Source organism: Acomys russatus, chromosome 20 (genome assembly GCF_903995435.1).
Source record: "Acomys russatus chromosome 20, mAcoRus1.1, whole genome shotgun sequence".
In the NCBI taxonomy this organism is placed as follows: Eukaryota; Metazoa; Chordata; class Mammalia; order Rodentia; family Muridae; genus Acomys; species Acomys russatus.
The window spans coordinates 41,069,978-41,081,919 of record NC_067156.1 but is presented as its reverse complement, the minus strand read 5'-3'; the positions used below and the strand labels follow the sequence as shown (position 1 = coordinate 41,081,919).

The window sequence follows — 11,942 nt, the reverse complement described above, 5'->3', positions numbered from 1 at the left end:
GGGGAACTGGAGAAGAGGGAAAGGGGGTGGATTTGATAAAAATGCAGTGCATGCTTGAAAGAAATCCTTAAATGTGTGTGTGTGTGTGTGTGTGTGTGTGTGTGTGTGTGTGTGTGTGTATTTTTAGACAGTATGGGTTCCAATGAGCTGAGCCAAGGAGCTTGGCATAAACAGAAAGGGCTGAAGAAAGTAGAAACAGAAACAAAACCACAGATGGGTAGTGTCAAGGTTATTTTCCCTATAGGGTTAAAACAGAGTGGACTCAGGTTAGCTATAGTCTCGCTTTTTTGGAACGCTGGCCCATTCCAAACTTACATCTCATTACATGGCACTAGTACAAGAACTCCATTCTGGTTCAGTCTGGCCTTCTGAGGCCTCTTCTATATGCTATTTTGAAACAATTCCCCTTTGAGTATTTGACTCCTTTGAGTAGGTAATGTACACCATATATAAACCTCAACACAAACTGTGGGCTGTACGTGATAATGATGCACCATTATTGCTTCATTGAGCTCTAACAATTATACCATACTGTATAGCATGCTGATGGTCAAGGAGTGTAAAGAGTGTAAAGAGAGTGATAGGGTATAAGAGAATTCTCTGTGGTTTCTGCTCAGTTTTACTATGAACCAAAAATCCAAGAAAACAAAGTAGCTATATCTACTACTATTACTACTACACACAAATATACATGCACAGACACGTAGACACACAGAGACATAGACACATAGACACACACACACACACACACACACACACACACACACACAAACAAACACACCCTGGCTACTCAATAAGCTGAGGGAGAATTGCAGTATTAAATCTTGCCTAGTGTAGAGAGAGAATGTTGAAGCAACCTGGAAAACAGCAAGACATAGTCCCAAAATACGAACTTAAAAAGGAAGCTGAGGAAGATGGAGCTCAGAGGCAGTGGCTTTGCACACTGGAGGTTCTAGGATCAGTCCACGGTCCTGAAAAAAAATCAATTAAAATTCAATTAGTTATTAAAGAGATAAAAGGCACACATTGATCTTAGGGTATACCTCAATGGGTAATGTGTTTGACTAGGGTACATGAGGGCCTGCCTGGATTGATTATCAGCATAAAAGAGGAGAAAAGGGAGGAGGAGGAGAAAGGGAAGAGGAAGAAGGAAGAAAGGGGATGGAGAGAAAAAATGACAATACTGTCAGCAAATATCAGCAACAATTAGCAGTTAAGAAGACCTAATAAAACGCATATTCTATTATTGGCATAAGTAGAAATAAAAGCTTCAGTAGGTCAGCTTCACAACACATTGTGGCTGACAAGAAGACAGAATCAGCAAAACTTAAGATATTTCTTGTGAGGGATGGATTTGAACCAATGATGTAACACTTACTTGGCATGCACAAGGCTAGGTTCAGTGCGCAGCAAAGGAAAATTAAAAGGGTATGTTGGTTAGACTAAAAGAATATCTAGTCTGAAGAACAGGAAAAAAAAGAAGGAATACTTAATGGATTGTCACACACCTTTGGGGAAACCCCTCAAACAAACCAGCATATGCCTAACTAGTCACAGAGACAAAATACAGAGGGGGTCAGAAAACATCTGGGAAGAAATAACGGCTGAAAACTTGCCAGTTTTAATGAGAAATATTGAAATATTAATATATACCCCAAGGGGGTCAAAATTTTTCAAGTAAATTAACTCAAGGATAGTAACATCTCAATATATCATAGTCAAACTCTTAAGGCAAACACCAAAGAAAAAATCTTGAAAATAGAAAAAAAAAAGGCTCATGATAGACAAGGGGTTCCCAATAAGAATAACAGCATATTTCTCATCAGAAACCTGGAAACCTCGAGTTATTGGACCAACATAATGAACATACTGAAGGGAATCAGGGATATTGTTTGTTTTACTTTTTTAGATCACCTCATTGCTGTATCCCTAGAAGTCCTCTAGGTTGATATAAAGTTGAGGTTAGTCTTAAACTCTTGATCCTCCTGCCTTTGCCTCCCAGGCACAGTCCATCTTGGAATCCTATAGGAAATGGTGGAAGATTTTCTTTAACTAGATGAAAAAACACAGGAGAGAAATTTAAATCCATACAAAGAAAAGAAAGGAGCTCTGGAAAAGATGATTACACAGACAAATCTCAGACAATAAAAATAAATTTTTATAACCTCTTTCTTCCTCTATCTGATCTATATGACAACTGTACAAAGCAATGATTATGAAACTATCTTCATGGACTTAGATTATGCAAAGGTATATTTTGTTGTACAATGATTACACACAGAAGTGTGCAAAGAATGGACTTAGAGTTGTACAAAGACTATATACCGTTAAAATTAGTTTGGCATTAATGCAAACTGGATTTGTTTTGTTTAAGCTATTCATTTTAACCAGTAGTGAAACCACTACAATATATATATATATATATATATGGAAATTGTAAGCAAAATCTGCCCCTGGATGGATCATACTCATGGTCTCAGCTTTATCTAATCATGACAGACGAGGAGAAGGAATTTGCAAGTTTTAAGGTGATGTTGTCTAGATGAGATGTGGGACTCAGAGTTTGTGTGATTAGTGCCTTGGAAGTCCTGGAGTAGTGGGGATGAGGTCATGGTATTTTAACTTCTGCCATGCTTCATGAATTCGGGGATCCATAGGAAAGTTACAGTGGCCAGAATGGTAACCCTAAATGTTTGTGGCTGGGTCTTAATTCTCAGAAACTGCATGTTACCTCATTTGGAAAAATGATTTTTGAAAACTAAGTAAAGATCTTGAGGTCAAATAAGGCTAATAAATCTTTTGCTGAAGTCCCTGCAGATAAAAAGAAGGGAAGAATGTGATGTCCACTGGAGATCAAACTGGAGGATGAGGCCATATGGTTACTAAACTAGGAATGATGATGCTCCTCAGTTGAGAGAAACAAAGAATGGGTTGTTCCCCCTACAACCAGCGAGAGTAAAGGCACGCGAGATTTCAGATTTCTTGGTTTCCTGTTACAATGGAATAAACTTTCTGTTTTGAGCCACCGAGTTATATAATTTGTTATAGAAACTATATGAAACTATTAATGCTCTAGTTCAGGGAGTGCATATTGATAGAATGAAATTTTAGGAACACGGGGGCTGAGGAGCTGGTTCAGTAGGTAGAACACTTGCTATACAAGCACGAGAACCTGCATTCGTATCCCCAGGGCCCATGTGAACACGTGCCTGGGCACAGGACTGTAGCCCAGCCCTGGGGAGAGGGGCACAGACAGACCCAGAAGCTTGCTGACCAGCCCGTGCAGACAAAACTGTGAGCTTCAGGTTCACTGTGAGAGCCTTTCTCAGAAAGTAGGGAGGGGAGCGAAAGGGAAGGAAGACACCCAGAGTCCACTGCTGACCTCCACATGCACGTCATACACACCACAAATATACATGCACCACATCTAGATATATAAAAAAGAAATAGTACTCAACTGTGTAAAACACTTGAGAATAAAATATGCAAAACTGTTGAAAAGAACAGGATGAGAAATAGTACCACACAAACCCCGATGCCAAAAGAAAGCTAGTGTGGCTTTTCTCTCTCTCTCTCTTTTTTAATTAATTTTTTAGATATTTTACATATACATTTATATTATTATACCTATATAAAATAAACTACATACTACAGTGGCTTTTCTAATATCAAACAAATGTTTTAAAACAAATATTTTTTCATTGAAACAAAGACATTTTATAATTATAAGATGATTCATATATCAGTAAGTCAAAATTATGAAGACATTTCTACCTTACTACACAAACCCAAAGTATATTTTTAAAAAACTGACAGAATTGAAGGGAAGCATTTAAAAATGGGTCTCTGGAGACTTCCATGACACACTTTCAATAATGGATAGAACAAGCAGACAGATCAACTGCATGGTGAAGCAGCTAGCTTTAACAGATATCCACAGAACACAGAACCCAACAGAAGAACACAGATTTATATCAAGAACACACAGATGATTTTGTCCTGGATACACTATATTCTTGAGCACACAGGGAAAAAAAGCTTAACTAAATTTAAAAGACTTGAAATTAACATGCATTCTTTGGCCAAAATGGAACTAAAAAAATTCTAAACAACTACATTCAACTATAGCTGACAAATACTGAATGGCTTTTTTTTTTTTTTTTTTTTTTTTTCCTCCTTTGACACAGGTTCTCATATCCCAGGCTGGCTTCAAACTCACAATGTAGCTGGTGATGACCTTGAACTTCCAATCCTCCTGCTAGCTCTAAAGTGATGGAATTACAAGCATGAGCCACCAGGTTGAGTTTTATGCCATGCTAAGAATTGAACTCGGGGCTTCCCGAATGCTAGGCAAGCACTATTGGGTGAGTTATGTCTCTGCCCCCAAATGGCTTTTGAAATTAGTTTCATTAAAAATTCAACAGTTTCTAGCCTAAAATCTTTCTGTTGGATTTCTAAGTCTGGCTACAGCAGTGCAGATGGTATTGGATCAATTCTCTTCCTCTAAGCAATTATTGAGGCTGGACACCATTGGAAACTATTTAGAGACCCTAAAGAGAGCCAGTGACAGGGCATTTCAGGGCAACTATGTGACAGCAAATAAAGTCTCCAGACATCATGGCTTTTTTTCCTTACTAAGAACATTTCCTATGCTGCAGAGATGAGGGATAAATGAAGCTTTCAAAAAAAAAGAAAAAAGAAAGAAAGAAAAAGCAGTGGTCCTAATAGAGCGATACAGCAGAGATCCGCGTCTTGGCAGCCAAAAGGCTGAAACGTAAAGGCAAAATCTCAAAGAGCAGGGCATGATAGCGGAAAGAGCCTGAGATCTGTAAACAGATCTTTCTTCTGACAGCTGTCTGTGTACAGGAAAGTATTACAGAAGGCACAGCTGGCAACAGCAGCTGGGAGGCTAAAAAGCTGAGCACCAAGGATCTGAAGTTCAATAACCCAGTCAAGTCAGAGGAGCTAGAGTCTCTTCACACCCAGAGTCATGCTGGAGACATGAAGATTGTATCACAGGACCCAACAAGAAATGTGAGGCCTGAGGGCTGGGGAGACGGATCAGCCAGTCAAAGACTTAACACAGGAGAATGGGTTACAGGAATTCAATTTCCAGCACCCAAGTGAAAAGGCCAGGTAATGTGACACATATATTGTGTAAGCCAGGCCCTAGGGAGAAAGAGACAGACAGATCCCTCAGGCTTGCCAACTAGGTAGCCTAACCTTCATGGCAAGTTGCAGATACAGTGAAAGACTGTATCTCAAGAAGAAGAAGAAGAAGAAGAAGAAGAAGAAGAAGAAGAAGAAGAAGAAGAAGAAGAAGAAGAAGAAGAAGAAGAAGAAGAAGAAGAAGAAAATGAGGAGGAGGAGGAAGAGGAGGAGGAGGAGAAGAAAGAAAAAATGAATGCCATCAATGTTATCCTCTAGCCTTCGAACGCGCGCACGCGCGCACACACACACACACACACACACACACACCTACAAAGAAATATGGACCATAACAAATGGCCAACTTACAAGGTCAAAATATTATGTTGTTCTTATTTCCCTGCCAAGAACATCAACCCTCTATGGTGTATCTTTAGCCCATCAGACAGTCTATTTCAGTAGAGACTATGCAGTGATAAGTGTCACAAACACTCTCTACGTGGAAAAATCCTAGTGTTTGGGCAGCAGCTTTTGCTTACTTCTATTGTATAGACATGACCTCCGACATGATCTTTAATACGATGTCCACCGATTGTGTAAGAGGGTCCCAAAGCACCACTACACTCATGCAGCCTGCATCTTGTATTTCACATCTTCAAACTTAGAGGAAGGAAAGAGTAAAAAGGGGAGGAGGGGATGGCTCAAAATGAAGTACATGTGTTGTCTTTACAGATGACCTAAGCATGACTTCCAGCACCCACTGCAGGCAGCTCAGAATCACCTGTATCTCCAGCTCCAGGGAATCCAACATGTTCTTGCTACTCTCTCCATCCACAGCCACCCAAAAGCTAACTATATAAATCCAAGTATAGACTATGATTTCAATGATTAATTTTTTTTTAAAACTAACTATAGAAGTCCAAGTACAGATTACGATTTTATCACCTCTTTTAATACTAAGAAGTACTGAGTTATTTGAATACAACCTCTTTTCAGAGATTCTTTTTTAAAAAGTGAGACCCACAAGAAGTTGTCATTGCTAAATACAGTGTCTTCTTTAGACTACAGCATGACACACCCTCATGCAAAGTCAAATGAAAAAAGTGTCTTGGACACCAGTGAATAATGTTTTCCATTTATTTGCCTTACACAGATGTTGATTAAACACCGTTCAGTTCAACAAATATTTATGGAATGTGTGCTTTATTTATGGAACTCTGCAAGGTAATGAAGGGTTTCCCACATCTTCAATTATTCTTATCAAAGCAAACATTCGACAACCCAAAAGAAAACTTATAAGGAAATATTTATTTCTCAAGATTGCAGAAAGGAGGGGGAAGTACCCAAAGCACAGATCAGGGATCCACTAGCATCCGTGATGAGGGTGGAAAACTGGAAAAAGAAGTGCTGAAGTTCTCAGTCAGCTTCTGCAGCTCCTTAGTGATGTGAGCTCTTTGGGACTGCTCCAGCCAATGACCCAAAACAGAAGGAGAACACAGCTTTCAGGGTGATTCATGAATTTGCATTCTTGCTTCTTTTTTAGGACTTTCTATGTCAAGAAAGAATAAGTGAATTCTCCGGGCTCTTCCTGTGTGAAAGATTTATTTATTTATTTATTTATTTATTGTCACTGGGACTAAACATCTGACATAATACTTTAAGGGAAACAAAGGATCTTATTTGGGCTCACAGTTTCACAGGTGTCAATGCGTGGTTACTCGGCCCCATGTGCTTGCATGGGGACCTCAGGGCAGCGTGAGCATGTGTTACACAAGTCTTCACTGTGTGCTGGCCTTAAATCAGAGAGAAAGGGGATGCAGCAGTATGCCAGGACCACCAATCTCCAGTGACCTGATCCTTTCATCTAGCGCCTGCCTCCTCCCTTTTCCCCCAAAGGATAAATGAATTCATTACATCAGCTCACTTACAGCTGACACCCTCACATGGACACTACCAGCGATGTGCTTCATAAGACATCTGGGAAACCCTGTTTTTAAATCATATGTATATGTCTTTATCTGTGTGTGGATATGCTCAGGTGCCCAAAGAGGCCAAATCCCATGAATGTGGAGCTACAGGTAGTTGTGAGCCATCCAGCATGGGTGTTGGGAATCAGACTGAGATCTTCTACAAGAGCAGCGAGCACCCTTAACCTCAGAGCCATTTCTCCAGCATTTACCTGAGTATGTCTTAATTCAATTAAATGGACAACTAAGCTTAATCACATCATGTATGTCTAGATCCCCTTTTCCTTAGAACTCATGACAAACATGCCCCCCACCCCGAAACCTTATAACACATTTACTCTATAACATGTTCTCTCTGAGAAGCAAGAGCCCTGTTTCTAGGTGTGACAGCTTGAGTTCCCTTTGCCCCTTGATGAGACGAGGCATGCACTCCAATACTAAATTATCTCACCTGCTAAAGTCACCTTGGCTTGTGTGAATCACTTGTAATAAGCAAATGGGAAGCATATTAGCTGCCTACTCTAATAGCAAAGACCTAATGTTTGGTGCATGCACATCTCCATGTGAGGGTATGTGCTGTGTGAGTACACATGCATGTATGTAGAGGTCAAAGGTGAGGCTTGGGTGTCTTCCTTGATTGATTGCCATCTTATTTGTTGGCACATGCTAACCCACTGAATTGAAGCACATCAATTCAGCAGAGCGGGCTAACTGGTAAGTTCCAGGGACACTTGTGTCTCCACCCACCAGCACTGGCTTTTGGGATGGATGGTGGCAATTCAAAATGAGGGACCAGTGCTATTTAGAAAGCAGGGTATCAAATGAGCCATCTTCCCCAGCTCCTACTTTTACTTTTTTTTTTTAATTCAAGCTATAGACAATACTAAATTCTGGTAAATGATAGGTGTGCTGGTGCTTTGGAAGAAGGTTACACTGTGATCTGTAATTTATCTTGAAATGTGTTTTAAAAAAAGTAAACTACAGGTTGATGGATTAACAGAAGAATGAATAGGTGATAAAGCACTGAATATGTATGTTTATCTTCAAGTATGTTCAATTTTGTAGCTGTGTCTTATAAATAGGTATCAAGACTACAGGTTATGAAATTTAGATGTATAAGAAAGAGTAAGTCTCTGATGAGGTGTAGGAGAAAATAATAAAGAATATTCCTAGAAGTGTGTATAGTCCTGGTACCAATCTATACATAGTGAAATCTCAGGAGAAATTTGTTTGGGAGCTCAACAAAATTAAAACTGAATTTGGTTAGAAGAATGAATAGGCGACAGTATTTAAGAATTTAAAAAAAAATAAGAGTAATAAGAAGGAACTTATGAGGGCCCGGCGCAGTGGTGCATGCCTGTAATCCCAACACTCAAGAGGCAGAGGGAGTTCAAGGCCAGCCTATTCTACAAAGCAAGTACAGAACAGGCAAGGCTACACAGAGAAATCCTGTCCAAAAAAAAAAAAAAAAAGAGGAACTTATTAATTAACTATTAGGATAAAATACAAGAATAATGAGAAATAATTTATTATAATTGAAATACAACTTTTTCTGGGATTATTATATATGTGATATATTTTAAATTCCTGGACATACTCGATGGAATGTAACTAAACCCTTATTAGAGCCTTAACAGAGATGTGATAGAAGCCTCAAAAATTCAGAACCTCAGACTCCAGCTCAGAGGCACTTGCAAACTAGCCCTCACTTTATACACTCAATTGTGATAGACTATGGAACCAGGGTCCCCAAGTCATTATGGTTTGTTTGGTCATTAAAATGATTATTGATCATGAGACATACATACACACACACATTTTTTTTATATTTTACACATGTCAAAAGTGCTAAAAATGAAATATACTTATATAGTTAGAGAGTCACTCTAGGACTTTATGTGTGCATGCACATATGTATACATGTGTATATTCTAATATGGATTATTTATTTGCACATGGTCTCTCTCACCCACCTTCTCTACTTTGGAAGTCTAGTCTGCATGTGTATATGATAAAGTCACATGGCTATCTACTTCCTGATTAAAGGCTAAATGTTAGTTCATTTTTGAGTTTTTACATTTATGAAAACTTCCAATTCTTATCCTGAGAAGATATTTTATTGCAGAAAGTGGAGGATATAAAGGCAGTTGTTAAGGTAGCCACAGGCAGATCGGTGGGGAAGGCAGAGTTGGAGGGTCAGAAGTCCTGAGGCCCCTGGATAGCATCTATCCCTCTCCTGGGAACCTGAAGCCACCAATAAAGGAAGAATTAATGTGGAAAATCCACTGGAACCCAGACTCCCAGGTTTCCTCTCCAGATCACACTGACTTTTGCATCAGTCTTGCTCATTTCTTACCTACAGCTCTAACACTAAGTTTCTCCCTTTGTGGAGCTGCTATGACCAGTGAGTCTGAACTCAGGAGCCCTACCAACAAGAAAACTATACTTTATAATTGATGATAGTTTAGAAAGTTGAAGCTATCTTATTGTGAGTAGTATTATACATGGGTTACAGGAGGCTCCAAAAGACGTTCCTATAAAAAGTACAAAGTGTTATTGTTAGTTATTGATCAGATTTTGGCTATATCTGATTCTTGTCTATAATACAAGAATTTAGGTTAGTAAAACATCACTTAAGGACCAATCCTCAGAGCACTCATGTAAAAACAAAAACAAAAACAAAAACAAAATAAAACCTGTGTATTCTGAACAGAAAAACTAAGGCTCTGAGTATTAAAGTTGAGTTGGAGCATTGGATCTATAGTTAAGAGCACAATTCGCCCTTCCAGGGGACCCAGTTCAATTCTTGAAAGCCCCATTCAACTCATGATCATCTCTAACTCCAGTTCAGGAACCCAGAGTCCTCTTCTAGAGTCCACAGGCACCAGGCACATGTGTTGGAGGTGTTATGGATTCTGATGCTAATTATTGCCCCTCCCCCGAGATGTAGCTGTTGCCCTCATGGGCAGTCTCACCTACACCTGTGCTTCAGTACAACTTGCTCTACCTATTTAAAGCTGATTGGTTATTTTTAAAAATGCCTACACCTGGACAAGGCAGACATGAGGTAGGTTCTCGGGTTTTGGGGAGAGAAGAATCTTGGGAAGAAGGAGAGAGACTAGGAAGGATAAAGAAAGTATAGAGGTCACTATGGGTTAGTGTGGAGAGGAGCACATGGCAAGATGGGTGTGGATGGAGGAACGCATCCCAGATAAAGAATATTAGCAAGTATTTTGGGGTTATGGATAGGAAGTAGCCCAGATAGGAATGATTAAAACGTGGTCTATGATACTGGGAAGTGATAAGAATAGTTTAGTGGATTAATATCTGCCCAGTCCCAGGTTAAATGAAGCTATTCTAAAATATAGCAGGCATATGTATCTTTATTAATTGTGGTGGTGGACTGGCTAGTGCCACTGTAATAACTATAGGCTAATTTTATAATAAGCATTATTAGACCATACTTTTAAATTATCAACAACACACACATATGGTATAATACATGCAGGTAAAACACCATATTCATAAAATAATAAAATGCGAAAATATAAAAATTAATTAACCAAAATAATTAAATATGTTAAAAACATCTAGATTTCATTTGAATACATTAAGGTGCAGAAATTTGAGTTCACACATATGCTAAATGGATCTACTTAGAGACTAGTAGCTACACTGGATTCTGATTATATAGGTGATGGTCTGCCATGCTAGCCCTCAGTCTCCAACACTTCATTTCACTCTCTGTCTCGACATTTCATTTATTAAGTGTTTCTAGGGTTTTTTTTTTAAATACTAGAAAGTTAAAGTAAGCGCAGGTTAGCTCTTACAATGGAGATCATTAAGCAAAATAGGCTAACAGCAACACACGCGGCTAACCACAATAATCATCTATCCCTAACCCAAGCATTAGGAGGTAAATGCAAGCCTGGCCTGGGCACATGCTTACAATCCTGACCGTTCAAGCAGCCAGCCTGAACAATAAAAGATTAAAGCCACGCAGACCTACTCAGCAAGCCCCTGTCTCAGAACAAAACCAAAAAGCTCTGGGCAGTAACCAGTGGGCAGAGTGCTCGCCTAGCATATGCAAGTCCCTGGGTTCGGTCCCTAGAACTTGAAATGAGGACAGGTAAAACACACTTTCTGCTGCCTGAGCCATCACAATAATTAATCGAGTTATTTACTGGTCTTTGCTGTGCCAGATTTGTTCAAAACCTGTATGTCACTGATGTCAAATGAAACACAGCAACCTAAAGCGAAATTCAAGCTTCAGGAAAACAGCGTCGAAAGCAATGAGCCCAAAGAGGTATGTTTTTTCCTTGTCTTCCTTATGTCATAGACTCTCACGGTGTCTAGGATGCATCTAAGTAACAGGTTAAGAAACCAAACCATCTTCTTTATACAGCAGAACTTTGTCCTCTGGGGAATTTCCAGATACCAAAATAATTCAGGTGACAAATTAAGGCAATCGAAGCAGATTGCAAAGTCATCACAGGATAGGCTAGAGAGTACCAGCTGTTACTAGTGCCCTTAAGATGCACAGGATCTTGAGACATATTTCTGCTGTTTAGCATTGTACTCTGTATCTAACAAACTGTGTAAATAAAGCATTTTGCACTCTTCAGTTCGAGAACTGACTCATGGTGTCAATAAGCCACCCCTCCCCCACAGGAAAGCAGACTCTTCAAAGGGTATCCAAGCACAAAGAGCATGGCCTCTGTCATGGAAGAGGGAGAACTATTCATGGAAATTTTTATTTCCTCTGAAGCCGATGGGTTTTTGGTTTTTTAAATAGACTTGTGAGTTTGGTCTGTACAATCTTTGGTT

The 11,942-nt window shown here is 39.3% G+C and overlaps 1 long non-coding RNA gene across 1 annotated transcript in view; it reads right to left on the bottom strand.

Moving 5' to 3' along the window:
• Window positions 1-892: 892 nt before the first annotated feature.
• Window positions 893-11,942, bottom strand: part of LOC127204518 (uncharacterized) — a 35,051-nt gene continuing 24,001 nt past the window's right edge. Inside the window, exons 3-4 of the long non-coding RNA XR_007832473.1 lie at window positions 1,915-2,022; window positions 893-971 (exon numbers count right to left, since the gene is read on the bottom strand). This is a non-coding gene — a long non-coding RNA (uncharacterized LOC127204518). The remainder of the gene's footprint in view (window positions 972-1,914; window positions 2,023-11,942) is intronic.